This window comes from Chaetura pelagica, unplaced genomic scaffold, assembly GCF_000747805.2.
Source record: "Chaetura pelagica isolate M959 unplaced genomic scaffold, ChaPel_1.0 scaffold438, whole genome shotgun sequence".
Lineage (NCBI taxonomy): Eukaryota > Metazoa > Chordata > Aves > Apodiformes > Apodidae > Chaetura > Chaetura pelagica.
The window spans coordinates 1,277,089-1,284,922 of record NW_009954113.1 but is presented as its reverse complement, the minus strand read 5'-3'; the positions used below and the strand labels follow the sequence as shown (position 1 = coordinate 1,284,922).

The window sequence follows — 7,834 nt, the reverse complement described above, 5'->3', positions numbered from 1 at the left end:
TGTGCTGGGGTCCCGAGCCCTGGGCTGGGGTCCTGAGCCCCGTGCTGGGGTCCCGAGCCCCTTGCCAGGGTCCCCAGCCCCGTGCTGAGAGGAGGGGGGGGGCATGCCCCAGCTCTGCTCCTGCTGCCCCTCGTTACCACTAACGAAGCTGTACTGACCTCAGGTCCCACTCTGGTCGCCCCCAAGGGAGAGCCTTTGGTGTCAGGCCTCCTGTGCCCTTTGCTCTCAGCCTTGAAACAACCCCCTGTTCATGGCTTTTCCCCCCAAAGCCAAGCTCAGGAGGCTGCTGGAGGCATCTGGGGACCCCCAGACCCTACTGGCCTGGGCCTTGCCCATCTGCATGGTCAGCAATGTTGAATTTGGTCCGAATTGCTGGGGTTTGCTACCCCTGTGCTGTCCCAGCTGGTGCCCCCCTGCCTCTCTGTATCCTCTGAGCCCACGACTAAGAAAAAGCCACAACCGTGTGGCTGGATGAATAATTGTATGAATAATTGTTACAAGGGGTTCAGCCCCCCCCCCCCCTGCCATGCCCTGCCCCCTCCCAGGACACCAGCATGGCAGGGCTGCCAGGTCCAGGCTGGGCAGAGCAGCAGGACAGGGCTGGGAGCAGCCCCTGGCACTGGGATGGCTGCACTGCCCGGGGAGCTGCCACCAGTGGCTTTTGTTCCCTGCACTGACCGTTTGCTCTTTGGCAAACGTTTCCGTAGGGCCGTGGGGTGGTGCGTGGTCATGGTGTGGGTTGGGGTGTGGAGGGAGTGGGGCTGGGGCTGTGAAGCCTCCCGAGCTGTGGGCGTGGGTTTCCTGAGTGGGCTCCCGTGAGTCAGGGCTCTCAGGAGGAAAAGCAATCCCTGGAGACCACGCACCACGGGTTGCAGGTGAGTGGGCTCTTCTTTTTCCTCTTGGTGCTGAGGCACATGTGGCCTGAAGTCAACCCTGAGCAGCTGGAATGGTGCTGGATCCTGAGCCCTGTGGGCAACCTCTCCTGCCCGGGGAGCTCAGCTGTGGGCAAGGCAGCTCCTTCCCCAGCTCCTTCCCCAGACCTGTCACAGTTTGCTAACATGACTTGGGGAAACGTGGCTGATATGGTGGGACCAGAGCAGAGCGGGGAGTCACTTCCCAGCGGGGAGGGAGAAGGGCTGGCTGGGGTGCCCTGCAGGATGGGGCTCAGCAGGTGGGATTGCAGCTCAGCCCCAACTTCCCTCAAGACATCAACGCGCTGCACTTCTGAATGTGCAGAAAATTGCTGTGAGGAGCTCTTGTCGATGCCTAAAATAACTTTGTTCCCAGGCGAGCGTTGGTGCCTGGCAGGTGTGTTGTTCCCTCCTGAATAAGGCACATGGGGGGTCAAATGGCTCCTGAGAACCCAGGGCAGCCCCTGGGGCCGGGCAGGGAGAGCAGCAGGGAACAGCCCTGACCCATCCAGGGGGGATCACAGCTCAGTGCAGAGGTGGAAATCCTCACCCCGGGACCCAGCCACTCCAGCTTGAGCTCTTGGCCATGCTCAGGCTCTCCAAGGGATCTCCTTGGTGCCACAAACACTGGGGGTCCTGCCCTGTCAGGAGGGGGTCGGGGCTCCCTGTGCTCCAGGGCCCACCACGGTCACACCACTGCAGACATGGGCTGGGGTGTCCCTCAGCACTGGGACCCCTTTGTGCCATCCCCAGGGACTTAATGGACTTGGACAGACTTCAGAAAACCTCCTCAGAGCCCTGCAGTCGCTCTCTTCCCCCTGAGTCCTTTGGAGGGTTCAGCCAGGCCAGGTTTTGCTGCTCAGCAAGGACAGAGCTTCGCCCTGCACTGCAGGTTTGGGGGGGGTGGGGGTGTCAGGGTGTGTGTGATAAAAAGCTACAGACTCATTTGTCAGGTCTTTGGGGATTTTTTTCTTTTCTTGAGGGATGAGAAGCACTGTTTAATGATGCTGTTTGCAACACGGTCTGCAGAAGGTGCTCAGCTGCTCCCAGACCCTGCTGGGGTGTTTGCTGCTAAATATTCAGACCTGGCTTTTTTTTTTTTTCTTTCCTTTTTTTTTTTTTTTTTTCCTCTTTTTAAATTGGATTGCAAAGTCTTCTCCGAAACTTTGGGTGAGTTTCCATCCCTTTAGGTGCCAGCCCTCGGATGTGAAGCAGTCCAGCTTTTTTTTTTTTTTTTTTTCCTCTTTTTTAAAATGGATTGCAAAGTCTTCTCCGAAACTTTGGGTGAGTTTCCATCCCTTTAGGTGCCAGCCCTCGGATGTGAAGCAGTCCAGCTGCTCCTGCAGGTACAGCTCACAGCCTGCAGGATGCTGTGCAGGAGTGCCCTGGGGCCACAGCCCTGGAGCCTTCCTCCAGTGTCTTCCTCCAGGCAAAGTGCCTTCAGGAAGGCTCAGTTTTACAGCCAGGATCATACCAAGGGCAGATGAGGCTGCTCCAAGGCTGGGTCTGTAGCTCAGAAACCAAATTATTCTTCAGATGGGGACAGGCCAAGTGGGAAACCTTTGGACCAAGCGTAACACCAGGAGAAATTAATCTCTCCTAATTTGCCCACCAGGCTCCAGGGCTGCTGGGGTGTGTGTGGCTGAGCCAGAAGAGGGACAGTTTCCTATGAACCTCACCACAGCCTGTGCTGAGGCCAATCCAGTTAAACTGCTCCTGAGCTGGGACAGGGGTTGTGCTGGAAATGGGAACTGCTGCAGGGCTCAAACCTGGTTCCCAGGACCCTGTGCCCAGACACAGCTGGGCTGAGTCAAGATCTTGTCCCACCATCAGTAGTTCTGACCCAGGGACTGGCTCATTTGACATAAAAACTAATGCAAGGCTTTTTTCCATCACACACAACCCCCCACCCCCCCAGAGTAAACAATTCCCCAACAGTACCTGATGACCCATTTTTCATTCCCGTGGCACTGACAGGCACTGCCTTTGCTGTAAATGAGAAATGGTCTCCCAAGAAATGCTCTGTAGAGATTCCTGCCCTGCTTTGCAGCGTGGCATGTCCTTGATGAAGAAAATGAAGATAAATCTGTTGAGTGCCACGTTACTTGTTCTTGCTGCTGGCACAGATCTGCGTGAGCCATCTCTGCCCCCTTTGTTTCCAAGGCTGCCTGGTTTAGAAGTAAGCACGGATATTTTTAAAAATATCTTTTCTATTCTAAAGTAGAAACAAAAAGAGATGGAAGGGGTGATTAGCACAGCTCGGGGTGGTGGGGGAGCTGCCACAGGCTATTCCCAGGCAGGGAGGAGGGATGTGGCCACGGGCTCCATCCGATCCCAGGTCCTGACAATGTGCTGGGAACTGGAGGGCTGGGCTGCAGCTTTCCTGCTGGCTCTTGCTTTTTGATGGCTCTGGTCTCCAGGGTGGCTATGGCTGATCCTATCCTGTGGATTTTTAGGGGTGGAAAACCCAGTGTCCCTGGCTGCCAGCAGGGCTGGGGCACAGGCTCACTCCAAAGTGGTTGGAATGTCCTAAGGACTCATGCCTGCTGGGTTGAGCCTGGGCAGCTCCATTGGGCTTAAAAGCATCGTCATCTGCCTGCTCCTCCTTCAAGGGACCATCCCCTCGATCCTCCCCAGACACAGCCTTGCTGGAAGGACAGGGAGGGAAGCATCACTGAGGCAGTGCTGCTCTGCCAGGGAGCGGGGTGGCTGCGGGTGATGCTGAGAAGCAGGGCACGACTTCACCTGAAAATGTGTGATCCAAACCAGATCCTCTTACTGCTAATCTGTCCCCAGGACAGGACTCTCTCCTCCTTGCCAGAAAAACCTTTTGTGCACAGGCTGATGTGAATGGAAGATGATAAGTCACTAATTCTTTGGTGTGTCTGCTCTAACAAGAGCTTTGACTCTTATCTCCTGCAGGGCTGGCAGCCTGGGAGATGTTAATTGTGCTTTAATGCAGCAGACATGGCTCTGTACAAAGAGTGGTGCTGCTGCCAGCCCTGGGAATGGGCTGTGGGAAGGGAAGGGGCTGCAGGAGGAGGCTGCACTGTCTGTGGAGGTGAGCGAGGGTCTCTGCAGGGCAGCTCAGGGGTCTGTGCCCACCTGGAGCCCACAGCTCCGGGTGATTTAGCTCAGGGCTCGCAGCTTCTCCCCTCTTGCCTGTGTGTGGGGCAGGTTGTGCCCTGGCCAGGACCCAGTGCGCAGGGGGGGATGCAGCAGGGTGACCCCTGGGAGAGGGTAGATGGAGGGGTTGTAAGGCCAGCTCCAGCAGCAGAGGGAATCAGAACTATCTGCTACAAGGAGCCACCTTCACCTGCTTCTCACAGGTTCTGCTGCTGAACTGAGCAGCGAGCGCCGACACGTTTGTGTTTCTGAAAAGATCTTGGCAGTGGGGATGTGTGACTGGCTCCAGAGCATCTCTGCTGCAGGCAGGAGTGTGCAGAAAAACCAAACCCAACAACCAAGGCAGGAGTTTCTATTTTTAGCTGCCGAGTGCAAAAGCACAGAGCTGCCAAGGAAATGAATCGCCTGCCCTGGGAGATGGGTGGTCAGGTTTTCTCTCTGGGCAGGTGATTGACAGGATGAGGCAGAGGGAACCTTGGTGGGGTGTTCTGGCTGCCCAGGGCTCCCCCAGGACACATGCTGGGGCTGCAGAACATGTCACCAGTGGTGGCATGGCAGCGAGGAGATCAAAGATCCATCCTCTGGTGGGATGCAGCACAACTGGAGCCTGGGCTGTCAGAGCCATTACAGCTGCTAATTAACTCCACCTGTGCCCCAGTTTGATGTAATGCAATTTTTTCCCCCTCCTGCAGGAACTTGCCCCAGTTGGGCACGGGGGCTGCCCCAAAGCACTAGTGACTTTGAGGTTGTTTTTTCTTTTCCATGGTAGAAGGGAGAATGCCAGGGTGAGGGTTCCCCTGGTTGGAGCTTGGATGGTGTCAGCAAGCAGCTTCCCACTTGTCAGATTAATTGGGAAGCAAGTTAATCTGTGTATCCTGCTTAGTTGTTAAGGCTTTAATTAATGAGTTAATGTGTGGAGAAGCTGGGGAGGGGCTGGGTTGTTGTGTGATTGCTGGCTCTGGGTTACGCTGCAGCCTTCCCTGGGGTGGGCTCAGGTACCTGTGGATGTGCTGGGATGTGCCAGTTGTTCCTGGAGTGGGTCACCAGCACCGTGGGACACCAGGGACGGAGGGAGTGGCGTTACCCAACCCACTGACGAGCTGACCCGAGAGCAGCACGGGGGCACTTGGTGTGGGTGGGAGCCTCATCCATCGGGGTGTGTGTTCCAGGGAGCAGCACAGATTCCGGAGCCCACCGCTCCCGGGGCTTTAGCTCAGGGCTCGCAGCTTCTCCCCTCTTGCCTGTGTGTGGGGCAGGTTGTGCCCTGGCCAGGACCCAGTGCGCAGGGGGGGATGCAGCAGGGTGACCCCTGGGAGAGGGTAGATGGAGGGGTTGTAAGGCCAGCTCCAGCAGCAGAGGGAATCAGAACTATCTGCTACAAGGAGCCACCTTCACCTGCTTCTCACAGGTTCTGCTGCTGAACTGAGCAGCGAGCGCCGACACGTTTGTGTTTCTGAAAAGATCTTGGCAGTGGGGATGTGTGACTGGCTCCAGAGCATCTCTGCTGCAGGCAGGAGAGTGCAGAAAAACCAAACCCAACAACCAAGGCAGGAGTTTCTATTTTTAGCTGCCGAGTGCAAAAGCACAGAGCTGCCAAGGAAATGAATCGCCTGCCCTGGGAGATGGGTGGTCAGGTTTTCTCTCTGGGCAGGTGATTGACAGGATGAGGCAGAGGGAACCTTGGTGGGGTGTTCTGGCTGCCCAGGGCTCCCCCAGGACACATGCTGGGGCTGCAGAACATGTCACCAGTGGTGGCATGGCAGCGAGGAGATCAAAGATCCATCCTCTGGTGGGATGCAGCACAACTGGAGCCTGGGCTGTCAGAGCCATTACAGCTGCTAATTAACTCCACCTGTGCCCCAGTTTGATGTAATGCAATTTTTTCCCCCTCCTGCAGGAACTTGCCCCAGTTGGGCACGGGGGCTGCCCCAAAGCACTAGTGACTTTGAGGTAGTTTTTTCTTTTCCATGGTAGAAGGGAGAATGCCAGGGTGAGGGTTCCCCTGGTTGGAGCTTGGATGGTGTCAGCAAGCAGCTTCCCACTTGTCAGATTAATTGGGAAGCAAGTTAATCTGTGTATCCTGCTTAGTTGTTAAGGCTTTAATTAATGAGTTAATGTGTGGAGAAGCTGGGGAGGGGCTGGGTTGTTGTGTGATTGCTGGCTCTGGGTTACGCTGCAGCCTTCCCTGGGGTGGGCTCAGGTACCTGTGGATGTGCTGGGATGTGCCAGTTGCTCCTGGAGTGGGTCACCAGCACTGTGGGACACCAGGGACGGAGCGAGTGGCGTTACCCAACCCACTGACGAGCTGACCCGAGAGCAGCACGGGGGCACTTGGTGTGGGTGGGAGCCTCATCCATCGGGGTGTGTGTTCCAGGGAGCAGCACAGAGTCCTGCTGTCACGGGCACCTTCTCCTCCTCCTCTGCCTCCCAACGGCTGCTCTCGTGCTGTGGTCGCTGGACCATTGGTGTGTTGATAGTGCTGCTCTTAATTGAGGACCATCTGCACTCACTAATTTAATTTCTCCTGCATCTGCAAGGTTCCAGCTTTATTTGTCTGAAGTCCCGAGGATTATTTAACTTTGGAGCATCATGTTCCTCCAGCAAAGGCACTCCAGGCATTCTCCTGCTGCCTCTGCTAGAAGGTATTTTAATAACATTGCCAAAGCCCCGGGAGGAAGGACACATAAAAACTGAAATTGCAAGGGGTGGTGGCAGAGCTGAGTTGCAGGGATGGTTTCCCAGTGGCGTGCTGGGAGTGTCTCCTGGGTGATGGGAAACTCTTCAAGAGGAGGCACAAACCCTGCACAGCCCAGCCCTGCTCGTGGGCCTGCCCGAGCCTTTCACGTCTCTGACACACGTCGGCTTTTGTCTTTGGCTGTTTGTTAGTCATGAAACCCCCTGGCTGAGCCTTTGAAGGGCTGCGAGTGTGGGACTGAGCTGCAGCTCCTGGCAGAATAATAATAATTGGAAGCTGGAAAGTCTGTTTGTGGAATCACTTGGGCATCTGGTTCATGTGGCACCGACGGGAGCTGTTGTGTTGCTGGCAGCAGCCCCAGCCTCTCCCACCTTCCTCCCACCTTGGCTCAGTTTCTTCACCTGCATTTTGGGGCACACAGGGATGCAGGCAGAGATGCAGGCAGGGATGCAGGCAGGAGCTGCTGCTCCAGATGGCTCTGACTGTCTCCTGCCTTCAGGAGCACCTCTGCAAATACTGGCTCTGCTCCACAGCAAAGCCCTGGGGAAACCAGTTTTTTCCCTATCCTGGTCCAGCAGCACCTGAGTCCATGGGCAGACTTTAATTAGCTGTAAGCATTTTCCTTCCCTAAAATGTAGGTCAGTGGTAATTAGCGTGAACCCTGCTGCTGCTGTCTTTGCTTTTAATTAAGCTCCTGAAGTGGAGGTCGATGAAGTTGCAGCATCAGAACTTCAGGTTTTTTCGGCTGCTCCCCAGGTGCTTTGTAGTCACTTTGGCTCCAGGACCTGCGGGGGGTTTTGGAGGCCAAACTGAGCCTCGGGAGCCGATCTTCTGCAGGGACTAAATCTGCTCCCTCTCACCCACCAAACGAGTGCCCAGCACGGCAGGTCCTTGTCGCCTGGGGGGACGGTGAAGGTGCAGCTCCTCCGTGCGGCCCCGGGACAGCGGGGACCTTTGGTTTTAAGCCCTTTAAGCCTCCAGTGACTCGGTCTCCGTGTCCCGGGGAAAGCCCGGGCTCCGGGCACGGCCCCAGCCCCGCAGCCTGCCCGCCCGTTCCCCGCGCTCCGGGCTCTGACTCACTCGCCGCACCCGCTGCCGCTGT

At 56.4% G+C, this 7,834-nt stretch overlaps 1 protein-coding gene across 1 annotated transcript in view; it reads left to right on the top strand.

Annotated features, from left to right (window-relative positions):
- Positions 1 to 7,834, top strand: part of RAB26 (RAB26, member RAS oncogene family) — a 20,125-nt gene that overhangs the window by 7,864 nt on the left and 4,427 nt on the right. The gene's annotated exons all lie outside the window — the stretch shown is intronic.